Source organism: Alligator sinensis, unplaced genomic scaffold (genome assembly GCF_000455745.1).
Source record: "Alligator sinensis unplaced genomic scaffold, ASM45574v1 scaffold596_1, whole genome shotgun sequence".
Taxonomy (NCBI): domain Eukaryota; kingdom Metazoa; phylum Chordata; order Crocodylia; family Alligatoridae; genus Alligator; species Alligator sinensis.
This window is the reverse complement of record NW_005841967.1, coordinates 989768-1002343: the sequence shown is the minus strand read 5'-3', so window position 1 is coordinate 1002343 and position 12576 is coordinate 989768. Positions and strand designations below refer to the sequence as shown.

The 12576-nt window shown below is 45.4% G+C and overlaps 1 long non-coding RNA gene across 1 annotated transcript in view; it reads right to left on the bottom strand.

The window, feature by feature from the left end:
• LOC112549791 overlaps positions 1–12576 on the bottom strand; it is a 42862-nt gene that overhangs the window by 26255 nt on the left and 4031 nt on the right. Inside the window, exons 2-3 of the long non-coding RNA XR_003093309.1 lie at positions 1947–2063; positions 1374–1509 (exon numbers count right to left, since the gene is read on the bottom strand). This is a non-coding gene — a long non-coding RNA (uncharacterized LOC112549791). The remainder of the gene's footprint in view (positions 1–1373; positions 1510–1946; positions 2064–12576) is intronic.

Sequence of the window (12576 nt, the reverse complement as noted above, 5' to 3'; positions counted from 1 at the left end):
CCGCCACATGAGAGCCTCTTGCACAGCAAAGGGTTTTTGTTGCAACAGAAAAACCCCGGCGCAAGAGAGTTCCCGCCATTTGAATGCAAATTTGTGTCCCGCTATTGGCCAGTTCTAAATTATTCCTACGTGGCAGCTAGTAATTGGCTTGCTAGCCATTTAAAATTTCGTGCGACTTCCGCACAAGTCGGAGAACTTTGAGCACGCTGCAGAGTGCCTCTAAAGAGATCTGACTTGCGGCTGAGCTGATCGATAGACTGATCACCTATCGATTCTTCTCCCTGTCGCCGAGCGCAATCCTCGACGTACCCTTTCGCCACCGGCTTAATTTGTGGACGGATTGACTGGCTTGAGCCTTGCCAGCTGGAACAACTCACATAGTTGTTCAAACGACCGGACCGTCTGCATCGCGGCTACAAGCAGCGTAAGTAAAGTTTTTGCAACCATTAAGCTTTGTCTGCCTCTCCATTCACCAGCCCGCCCAGCGAACGAGTAATTTCGAAAATCAACTCGAGTCGGCTCCGCCCGTCTGAGACAAAGACAATATGCCTTTAAGCAGCTGCTTAAGCTTTATGGACCAAGGTAAAGACCCTCTCAGTGGAACATGAGCAGGTACTTAACAGTCTTCATAAACTGGGATGCTTTCCTACATCAAGGCCAGAGTGAGGCTTCCACTAGCGAACGAAAAAGAAGTTCCCCAAGAAAGCCCACAGACCTGGTTCCATTGCTCAACTGAGCAACATCTGTAAAGAACCTGAAGAGGTGATGAGAAGGTAAGTACCAACAATCTGGGACTAGTCACCACAGCAAAGGACTATTGGCCTAATGCAAACGCACATTCAAAGGGGCAGAGGGAGATGAAAATAAGGCAGACTAGACGAGCTGGATAACAGGACTGCTGTTTAAGGACCAAGTGTGCATTGCTTATAGGCTGTTTTATGGTACTCATCATGGCAGTATCCAAGCTCCTCACATACTTGAATTAATCCTCATAATATTTCCCTGCCTCCCAGGGTATTATACTCATTTCAGACAGGCTACTAAGGCTGAGAAATCAAGGACTTGAGCAAGTTCACATAGGGCAGTTTATGTAAGGGCCAGGAGTAAAAGATCGCTCAAGTTCCAATATAGTGCTTTAACTTGTACAATACACTGCTTGCAGACAGCTGTAAAGGCATTGCCTCTGGGCCTGTCTCATATGCTCCTTCACACTGATACTTTACTGCAGTCATCAGCTTTGCTCACATGGACTCGAAGGCTGGGGGTATGCACTAGCAGGTCATTCTTATTTACTTGAAGACCTGCTGGCAAGTCCAACAAAGTCTTCCCTAGTACTTCTAGCAGAAGTCAGGAGGAAAGAAACTCCAACTTACCTTTTCCTGTGAAATCAGGCTATTTGGGGACAGACCATGATGCTGCATTACTGAGGCCAGCGAAGAGAAGGTGAATGCAAAAGCAGGTGGAGCTAGGCTGCACCCAGTCAGCTAGAAGGATTCATGTTTAGCACACCTTAAAAAGGAAGATCAATAGGTTCCAGTTACTGAAAATGCAATGCATCTAAGAATCCTTCATACTCCAAAACTCTGACTTGCAAAGAACTGCTAAACACCCCATGCACCACTGACTGACCAGGCATAACAAAACCTGTTGGCAATGGTACAAATTGCTAACATAATTACTACCTGGTTTAACAAATGTAAAATAAATATTAAACACTAAAACAAGAAACCAGCCAGAAACAGAGACAATACAGTACATTTAAATTGCATCTTTACTACTAGTTCCTTATTACACTTATTCTCGTATGTATTCCAAGGCTTACAATTTAAAATACAAATACAAATATGTATACAAAGACTGTGTTTAGGCATAGCCAGGACACAGGTGACACCCACGTGACCCTAAGCAACGAATCTCTTCTTAGGTGGTAGAGATAGACTACTCACAAAAGAAATGTCCATTGTGCTGTGAAAGATCGCCACCCTTCTCTGGGAAAAGCTGTGCTTCCTCCTTCCAGCCTGCAGTGGTGATCAATCCAAAGGTTGGAAGACCTCACCACTCACCTGCATAGCAAATAGTAAGCTCAAGCAAGAGATTCTTCTTTCAGCGGGCCCTTTTGACACAGACAAGAAGGCAAAGGTGTAGCAAGCCAGCTCTGCACCCAGACGACTGCAACACAGGGCAGCACCAGCTGCTACCATGCCAAATGTGATGGTGCAGCCACCTAACGCTGCAGCAGCAGCTGCTTCTGAATCCCCAAAAAAGACAGCATCAAGTCACCTCCCTGTTGTGCCACTGCAAGACGGGTTTATGGTGGTGGTGTGGCAGTATCCCCCAACTGCTTGGGCTAGGGGCCGTGAATAGAATATCCTGAGAACAGCAAGTTTCAGAGTTAACAACCAATAAAGATAAAAGGAGAAGCATTTGCCTCTTTGAGCCATTGCTTCAGGTTGTCTGTGGATTCAAGCTGATGTAAGTGTTTTACTTACGGTCAGGCCCTCTTTTTTCCGGGAGGGGGGCAGGGTGTTACATACGACAGTGGTAAGTATGGAGAGGATTATTTTGCAGCCACAAGAGCTAGAGTTGTGTAACTTATTTTGGGGAGCTTTTTCAAATGAAAGCTGAAATTCTGTCATTATCATGGAACTCCAAAAGCTAAGGCCTCAGGCACAGGTTTAGAGGTCTGGCCCACCAAGTATTTGCATATGGCCTGCGGAACTGGGGCATCAGTGGTAATTCTACAACAGGGAGGAGCAGTGCAGTAGCAGACCTTAGGCTCTAAACAGATTTTCTGCAATGCTGGCTGCTGCCCAAGCCATCCTTTCTCTCTGGTTTTGTCGCTGGTGGGAGTTGGTACCAACAGGTTTCAGCGGTGAGGAGTCAGCAGCAGCAATGGTTTCAGTAGCGGGGGCAGGGGGAGGTGCACAGAAGTGAAATAGCAGCCCTTAGAGGGCTGGGGCAGCAGCAGGTGGCTTGAGTAGCAGCAGTGGTGGCAGCCAGCTGGGCTGCAAGTGGCAGCATACCTCTGGGATATGGTTTACTGTCTGTCCCTTAATCTTACCCTGCACTGATTTCAAAATGGAAAACAAGACAGGATGCAAGGGAAATCCTTTCCCCAAATTGCCAGAGACAGACAGACAGACATCACTTCAAACTGGTAGTTGAAATTCAGCCACACATACAGCAATGTACTGTTATTCGTTTATACATATTGTGCCTTCTTACTCCACTCATACTGTTCAAAACAAGTTTGGAAACGGAATAAAACAGTTTTGTTAAGGAAAAAGAGGGACAACCACTAAGCACCCTTAAAGATAAAGATGGAAATACTTATCTCTCTGAACCACTGCTTCATGTTCTCTATGGATTCAGGCTGGTATCGCTGTTTTGGCTATGGTTGGTAAACATTGGGAAACAGAACTCCTTGATGTGGACCTCTAAATTCTATATATTTTAAGTACTATCACATTAAATCAGTCTGGGTTTTATTGATATTGCATCTAAATATCTCAGTAATTAAAGAAGGTCCTGAAAAGAATAGAAAATTGAAGCCGAACAGAATAGCTTCTAAGGAGGAACTTTCACGTATGACGCTAGCATTTCATAATAATGTACTTCATATATTCACCTTGTCAGTTTCTTTACCAACCATGCTTCAGGTATGACATTCAACCACGCAATCCCTACAATGAAGTCAAAGCAATGAATTTGTGGCCTTGGGTTATAACAATAAATTGTGATATCACAAAATCAAAAAGTTGCATTTCAAGCAGAAGTTGTGTTGTGGGGGAGAAATTTCATGTTCACAAGGCAAAAAAGGCAAAGACAACATAACAGATATTTATAGTTTTTAATATAAATGGTTGGTTCCTTAATTTTTTCTTCTTGCAAAAGCCCTTTCTTTCCAAACATGATTCATAAGTTATAAAATCAGTTCTATGTAAGTTATAAAACTAGATTTAAAAAAAATCTTTTAAAAGCATGTTATTAACAAACCAGTGGAAAAATACATTTTCTTCAAGTCAAGACTCTGAGCTGCTCCTCTTTCTTTAGTTTTGATGCAATACCTTTTATGCCTATGCAGATAACTTAGTGTCCCTTAGACGACTGATTCCATCTGTCTAATTTCCAGAGGATATAAAATGTTGTGCTGTCAGCTTCAGTGAGCCTAATATAACAGGGATGACAGGTGCTAGAACAGTCAAGGTTTTGAAATGTATCTTCACCGAGAAAGTTCTTTATGAGGTTTGTATAATATTATGGGAATTTTCTCAAGGAAGCCATGGAAAAGCCTAAAGGCGTGTTTGCTTCAGGTACCATTTTTCAAACCATGTAAGAGCAATTCAAATCAAGGTTTCAGAACAGGTCAGGTCCTCTCACATAATGCTTTTTGCAGCCAGCACCATGAAGTAAAACGTATGTGTGTGTGTGTGTGTGTGTGTGTGTGTGTGTGTGTGTGTGTGTGTGTGTGTGTGTGCGCGCGCGCGCGCGCACACATATCTACAGAAGCCAAGCTAGGTTACTTTAATCGTTCTTAAAAACAGAAAGATTGGTACTCAGAGCAACGGGGGCCAACATTTTCGGCAGGCAGGCCACAAATTAGCCTTGAACCCTCTCCAAGAGCCACTCTGATCCTCTTCCCCTGCCCAATCTGTTGTTCTGCTTTCATGTTCCTTCCCTGTGCTCCTTGCCCAATCTGCCACTTTTCTTTCTCCTGCATCCCCTCTCTGATCTGTTGCTTGCCACACAGATGCTGCCCATAGCACACATGCCACAAGTTGGCCACTAGGGGTGTGCAAAATGGGTCCTATTTGATTCAGATTCAGCCTGAATCGGGGACAGTGATTCAATTCGTTGATTCGGATCACTGTCCCCAATTCAATTCCACCGAATCCAGACCTGAAGATTCAATGCCAATTCAGAGAATCGGCAATTCGGACATAGACACATCTTTAAATGTTTTTTCTACGTACCTCAAGGTACCGGGCGCAGCTTGCGAACGCTGTGATGCTGGGGCGGATGGGGCATCCCACAGGAGACCTCCCTGCATGCTCAGTGGCAAACCTGGAAGTGGACCAGAAGTACTTCTGGTCCACTTCCGGGTCTGCAGGGGAACATGCGGGGGGGGCATGCCCTCCCAGCTTGGGAAATCGGCTGTGGGGGGCCCCCAGACCCAGGAGGCACCAGTCTCTGAGCCAGGGGCCTGCAGGGCCGCCCCCCACACACACACTCTCCCAGCAGATCCGGAAGTGGACCAAAAGTGAACTGGAAGTGCTTCTGGTCCACTTCCGGGTCTGCTCCCAAGAGTACTGGGGAGCCTCCCCACGCTCCTGTGGGACATTCCATCCAACTCAGCATCACAGCCCTTATGAGCTGCCTGCTATCTAGAGGTATGTAGAAAAAATATTTCAAAATGTGTCTATGTCTGAATCGCCAAATCTTTCCGAATTGATTCGGAGGCTTCCGATTCGACTCAAAGAGATTAAAGGGTCCTCCAATTCTATTTGGATTCAGAGTTTCAGCCACCAAATTGGGCCAAATCTCCACCACATCTAATCAGGGACCGAAGCTTCGCACCACCCTATTGGCCACCCCAGTTCTAGAGCAATGATTCCCCACCCGGGTGCTGAGTTTATTTCAAGGGTGTTGCAGGGTACCACACAATGTTAACACTGTCAGGTGTGTAAACATGATCCATAAGACAAACAGAGGGACAGCATCCAGACAAGTGTGGCTGTGAGGTATGGGGACCAGATATATCTGCCGCACCACATACCACACATTCAGTTGTTCTCCACACTGAAAGGGAGCAGCACAGAGGGGTTTTTTTTTTACTCCTGGATATCCAGGGGTCCAAAAAACCTGCAGAGAAAAAAAAGCAGATCAGTGCATGCATGGGCACCATGCACCACTCAAAAGTAGAGCCACACTGCAGTTGTCAGCCAGGCTCTGCATGGCAAAAATCACCACTACTGCAGCCCTGGGAGGCCCCCAGGTAAGGCTGGCCCCAGCCTGACATGGGGTAACTTGCTGCACACTGGAGGACACATGGCATGGGCGCTCCCCAATGACAACTAGCAGCGGCACAAAGTGCGCTGCTGCTAGTCATCTCCAGGGAACCAAATGTCCATGCACATGTGGACACGACCAGGGATTTCAAATAAAATTTCATAGTGTTAAAACCATTCTGACCTGGTGTGGTCTTTCTGAGCTCTTTGCAACAGAAGAATTGCATTATTATTTTTCTGTATTCAAAAAATGAGTGAAAAGTTAAGAGCTGGCATTTTCCAAGGGGTGGCTTGAGTCTAAAGAGAACCACTGCTCTAGAGTGATTCTGCTTCATTTAAATCAAAGAGAATTTGTCTTTATCTTCCATGAGGGTAGGCGTTTGTGTTTAGCAAGCAACTATTTGGGTTTAACACTTATTTCCAAATACATCCAGATAACATGGGAGCAGGTAAGTTTGGGGTTCTCCTATTTTTGACACATTAAAAGTGTGGCCATAGTCATTTCTGTGCACACATTTTTTTAATGGATAGCAAGAGGGAAGGAAATATAAACTGGGAAAGCTCTATGAATAAAACCACAGACTAGTCTGCTAAACCAAAAAGGTCTTTAAACTGAGCCCCGAACTATTCCAACCTACCAGTTTTGTGCATGGAATGTTGCTACTTACCATTGAACTCATCAAAGAAAATGACTTGAATGAGAACCTATATTTTAACATCTTATCAATCAAATACATTTTCTTTACCTCAAATTTAAATCTGTATCGAAACCTCTAACCTATAAATATTTAAATAAGAAAACACTATAAGAATGTATTTTCTGCTTCCTGGAACATGCTTGTTTTACTGATTTCTAACACTTTCCATCCTATCATTCACCTACTTAAGGATAATTTCACATCTAGAAGAGACAAAGACAGGAAAGGAAAGAACTTTTTTACTAATGACCTTTGAAAGATTGGTAAGGTGGCCTTAATTTCTTTTATGTCTGTAGGCCTATGGTCCAGAGAATCTCATGTGTAAATGCAATTTAACAAACAATAATTTTCTGGCATCCTTATAGTAGCTGCTACGAAAAAACGTGTTCTGTGCTGACATGTAGGTGAACACTACCCGAGCTGAGGAACTGCAAGGTTTATCCCTCTGTACCAGCAAACCTAACTTTAGAGGGCTCTGCTTGCACTGGGGAAAATAATTTCAGTTTGGTGCCAAGAAGTGACAGGTACTATACAGTAAGTTATCTCAGAATGGGACAGATTCAGTAAATTAGGTGGGTGGGTTGGGTGGCAGTGGCATCAAACCTCAAAGGTTTCATAGTTTCATTTCATAGTTTCATAGTTTCAGGGTCGGAAGGGACCTAATAGATCTTCTAGCCCGCCCCCCCGCCAGGGCGGGAGAACAACCCAAAAACACAAACAAAACCACTCACCCTAAAAACAAAAACGGGACTCAAATGAGTCCAGCCAGGTAAGTATCCAGCCTCTTCTTAAAGATCCCCAGGGTAGGGGCCAGCACCACCTCCCTTGGAAGTTGGTTCCAGCTCCTAGCCGCCCTGACTGTGAAGTAGTTTTTTCGGATGTCCAATCTGTACCTCCTCTCCATCAACTTGTGCCCATTATTCCTTGTTATGCCAGCAGGGGCTAGGGGAAACAGCGTCTCCCCCAAACCCTTCTGGTTCCCCCTAGTGAGTTTATAGACGGTCACCAGGTCCCCCCTCAGCCTTCTCTTGTGGAGGCTGAATAGGTTCAGGTCCCGCAGTCTCTCACTGTAGGGTCTGCCCTGTTGTCCCCGGATCATGCGGGTGGCCCTCCTCTGGACCCTCTCCATGTTGTCCACATCCCTCCTGAAATGGGGCGCACAGAACTGGACACAATACTCCAGCTGCGGCCTGACCAGCGTCGCATAGAGGGGGAGGATCACCTCCCTGGCTCTACTCGAGATGCACCTGTGGATGCACGACAAGGTCCGGTTAGCCCTGCCAACCATGACCTCGCATTGTCGGCCCATGTTCATCTTGGAGTCAATAATGACACCAAGATCCCTTTCCGCCTCCGTGCTCTCAAGTAGGGAGTTCCCCATCGTATAAGTGTGCTGCTGGTTCCTACTACCCAAGTGCAGCACCCTGCACTTGTCCGTATTGAAACGCATCCTGTTCCTGTCTGCCCACCCCTGTAACCTATCCAGATCCTTCTGCAATCTCTCTCTCCCTGCTAGCGTGCTCACCTCCCCCCAAATTTTGGTGTCATCAGCGAATTTAAACAGGTTGCTCTCCACCCCAACATCAAGATCGCTGATGAAGAAATTGAACAGCGCAGGGCCCAGGACCGAGCCCTGAGGGACTCCACTACCCACCTCCCCCCAAGTCGAATATGATCCATCCACCACCACCCTCTGAGTGCGACCCTTCAGCCAATCTGCAATCCATCAGGTGCCTGAGCTGCTTTGTCAACTAACTGAGCTGCAAAGGGGGTCAACATCTCCATTGCCAAAATGAGTCCCCAGGGAGCCATACCCAGAACTTCAGCAGCGGGACAAGCAATGGGGCCTTTAAGCCCTTAGGCTCAGGGGCTGCTAGGTCTGCACAGGGAAGCATTGGAATCAATGCTGCTGCCACTCACCCTACTGGCAAATTCCTGGACCCTTCAGGAGCCCCGCAAGCTAGATCAGCATTTCTCAATCCGACAGTTGCGACCTAGATGTGGGGTGCAAGAATATACAAAAGGGTCATAAACAAAACTTGAAAATGGATTCTCCTTTAAAGGAGAAAAATGTGGGAAACCGTGGCTTTTCACTTGCAGGCTGCCAGAATTCCAACTTGCAAGGAGCTGTTTGGGGCCCAAGATGCCCCACACTCCACCCCCACACGCTGCTGGGGGAGGGGGGCAGTGGGTTGGGACTGGCCATCGATGTTTACAAAATGGGTCCTGATCCAAAGATCCAAAGACTGAGATAGATGACACTGCTCTGCAAGCCAAATCTGGCCTATAGACCACAGGTTTGACACCCTTGTACTAAATGCCCACTTATATTTTGAACAAGGGATTGCTACTGTAAAAAGGGAGAAAAATTATTGTTATAACACTACTGTCTGGTCGTTTTTTCCCCCCTGAAATTTTCCCACAGGATCTTTTGTGAAAGATCTCAGACTTCAGCGCCTGGCGAAACTATGCTTACTCAAGCTTTTTAACTCATCTGCAAAAGGCAAAAGAAAACAATAGAGGTGCACCAGTATATCAGTCTATATCACATTGGCACCAATAAAAGGAAAATTGACATTATTGGCAATCGGCTTTTTTTGGCCGATGTGGCACGTCACCAATAAATGGTACGTGCGCATGCACAGCCACAGCATGCACGTGGCCAGAAATGCAACCTGACAGCTTGAAGAGCAGCATCTGACCAGTAAGTCTGTGGGGGGAGGGGACAGGGGGCGGATTGAGGCCCCAACAATGAGGAGGGAGTGGGGCTGGGGCTGCCCAGCCAGTGCGGGGCATGGGGCACAGCCAAAGGCAGCTTGTTTGGGGGGGGGGGGCAGCCATCTGCCCTGCATGCACCCCAGGGGAAGTATGGAGGCAAGTGCCACCCATAGCTCCATCCTATGCCCTGCCCCAGCCCCACTCTCTCCCTCACTGTGGGGGGCTTGATCTGCCCCACCCCCATGTCCCTTCCCCCTACAGACTTACCAGCCAGACACTGCTCTCCAAGCTGCTGGGCCGCATATTGGCAATAAGAGCAGTATTAGCAGATATGGCTGGTTAATAATCGGCCATTGATATCAGCCAAAAAAAATCTTCATCAGTGCAACCCTAGAAAACAAATTTGATGAACCTTATGTCACCTGTGTAAATGATGCCCCTAATTGTGAAGGGGGACCAAATCACGCAAAAAACAAAATTCTGATCTCAACAAGCAAAAATAAGTAAGATGTGCCTCAGAGAAAAAGTTAAACTAAACTAGAATTACAAAAAAAAGCGATATTCAACTTCAAAGGAAGCAGGTATGGGAGAATGAATCCTGTAAAATTACTAATGGCATGTCATCATTGCAAAAGTTGCCTCAAGTTACTATACCGGGGACACATCTACACATTCATTAATGCACCGTAATCAGCGCTACTACACATTAGCGCAAACGTTTTTTGTGACACTAATGCGCAGTAGCGCACTGGCATGGTTTTTGCCAGATGTCCTAATGCACAGTATAATTAGTCTACTGCAATGTTAGCGTCTTGTGTAGATGTGCCCAGGGTTATTCCCCATGATCCAACCCAGCTCAAATGAGAAAAGCCACATACAAAGCACTCTGTAGCTTCACAGTGTGATACCATTAAAAGCTGATGAGCTGTACCTCAGGCTGTTGCATCGCATGTCTGTCTCTCTCTCTCTCTCTCTGTCAAGTTAAGTTAGAGACAGAACTCTACACAGCAGAAGAAAAAAAAAAGAAATTATATCTTTTCTACTCCAAAATATTATTGGTGAAGGACTATAATTCCTGGAGAGTAGGTTGCAGCAATAACAAGGCCAACGCCAGCAGTATGTAACAATTATCTTAGGAAACTAGTAATTCTCAGAATGTAACATCAAACAAAAAGTACAAACAAACCTGTTGAATGAGCCCAACTAGAAATGCAAGCCTTGTGGGGGAAAAAAATGTTAGTCACCTGAAAACATGAGATGTATCAAAATAACTCTTCCCAGGGGGCATGGGGGAAGGGTTTGGTTTCCCCAAACTCTAGGACTAAATTTCAGACTGGGAAAAATCTGAAATATAACTCTCTCCTGGAAGCTGAAACCAAGCAAAAATGTAGCTAAAATATAGCTACTTGGTAGAGAGCTACTACAAAAATAAAATAGCATGGTTATGAAAGAGAGTGGGATAAGCAGCTGGGTATGAAAAGAACCTGACCTAGTTGATAGGCAAGGTAAAGTGGAACTCCAACACCATTTGAGTAGAACTGAAGTCACTACCAACAGAAAAACAATTTTTGTTTGCATAAAGCTAAGCTGATAAAAGCCAAGTGGTTCATAGTAGTTTTCATCATTCTTATTGCAATGTTAATTATCCAAGGACACATGGGATTCCTTAAATAGGGATGGAGCCAGCTGTGAGAGGCATGGAGTGCACTGTGTAACCCCTGATAACAAAATAAATACTGGATAATAAACTTTCCATGAGCCCATAAGCCAAAGAAATTTCCAAATGTGCCTGAGTGAAATATGAGACAGTCACACAGCTGTTGTATGGGGCATTCTAATTGAAGGCAGGGTAGATATACCCTTATAGACTAACTGAAGTAGATCCATCTACCTACAACTCAAGCTTTCATGAGTTAAAGCTCACTTCATTAGATGTTGCGTTTCATCACTGCTGAATTTGAAGGTACCACGTCCCGTTGGGGATTATGTATAGCCCAAGCTTTTGTGAGCTGAAGCTCACTTCATCAAATGCTGTGATGAAGTACAGTACACACACACACACACACACACACACACTTTGGTTGTTCTATAACAAGTACATCAAACACAGCCTGCATGAAACACTGGATGCAGCTCACACGTTGGAGGCAGCATCTGCCTTGTGCCAGGGTCGGGCATGCAAGCAGGGCCAGGTACTATGGACATTCTGCAAGGCGTTAGTCCCTGTCCAACCCACACACCAGTTCAGGTATGCTGTGAAGCCAGGTAAACTTGACCCCCCTGATTTATAAGGTGAAAATCTATTCTGCCTTCTACACAACAAATTACATCCCTCTGCATTCTAATGGACTTGACTGCACCATTCTGCATGCCTTTCCACATAGGACTGTAGGCCTTACTAGCAAGTGGCTTGCAACATGACATGGGGGTAAAAGTCATGCATTTAAAAGGCACCATGTCTGCAAATCACTACCCTCTTAGGAGTCACCTGCAGGTTAAGATTGAGCAAGGCGCTATGATTTCAAGTGATGATGGCCTGAGGCTAAATTTTCAGCATGATGATGGCATCACCTTTGGTTACTGCAGCTCAGTTGACAATCATGGCTACGTGGGTCAGTGTGCAGCTGTTCAGATCATTGAACTTTTACTCCTGAACTTCCCCAGGGGCTCTGCTACCAAAAGAGATTATGGGAAGGCATGCAGAGCCTCCTTTCACCTTTGGATAGAGAAAGTGATCCTGGCTAACAAAGCATCTTCTTGGTACCGAAGAGACATGAAGAGAATAATCCTCTATTAAAGTGAGACAGAAACAGTGCTTCCCACATTCTCCCTCAAAGGAAAATCTAGTCCAACCATTATCCAATTCAAAAAGTGCTTGTAAGGATGTTACAGACCAACCATCTACAATTGGGTTCTTCTCCTTTAGATACATTTATGGCTCCAGACTGTTTTCTGAGTGCTATAAGGGTAAGACAGTATCAACATAATCTCTTACCCAAGCATGACATTCTTACAGAGCCTCTGTATTATTTGTTTTCATGATCTCGATCCACAAGCTCTCACATGAAAACATCCCACATGAATGACAAAGTGCAGCAAACATGATGGCCGAACAGACCAAAAAAAGAAAGACAGACAACTAACTCATGGGC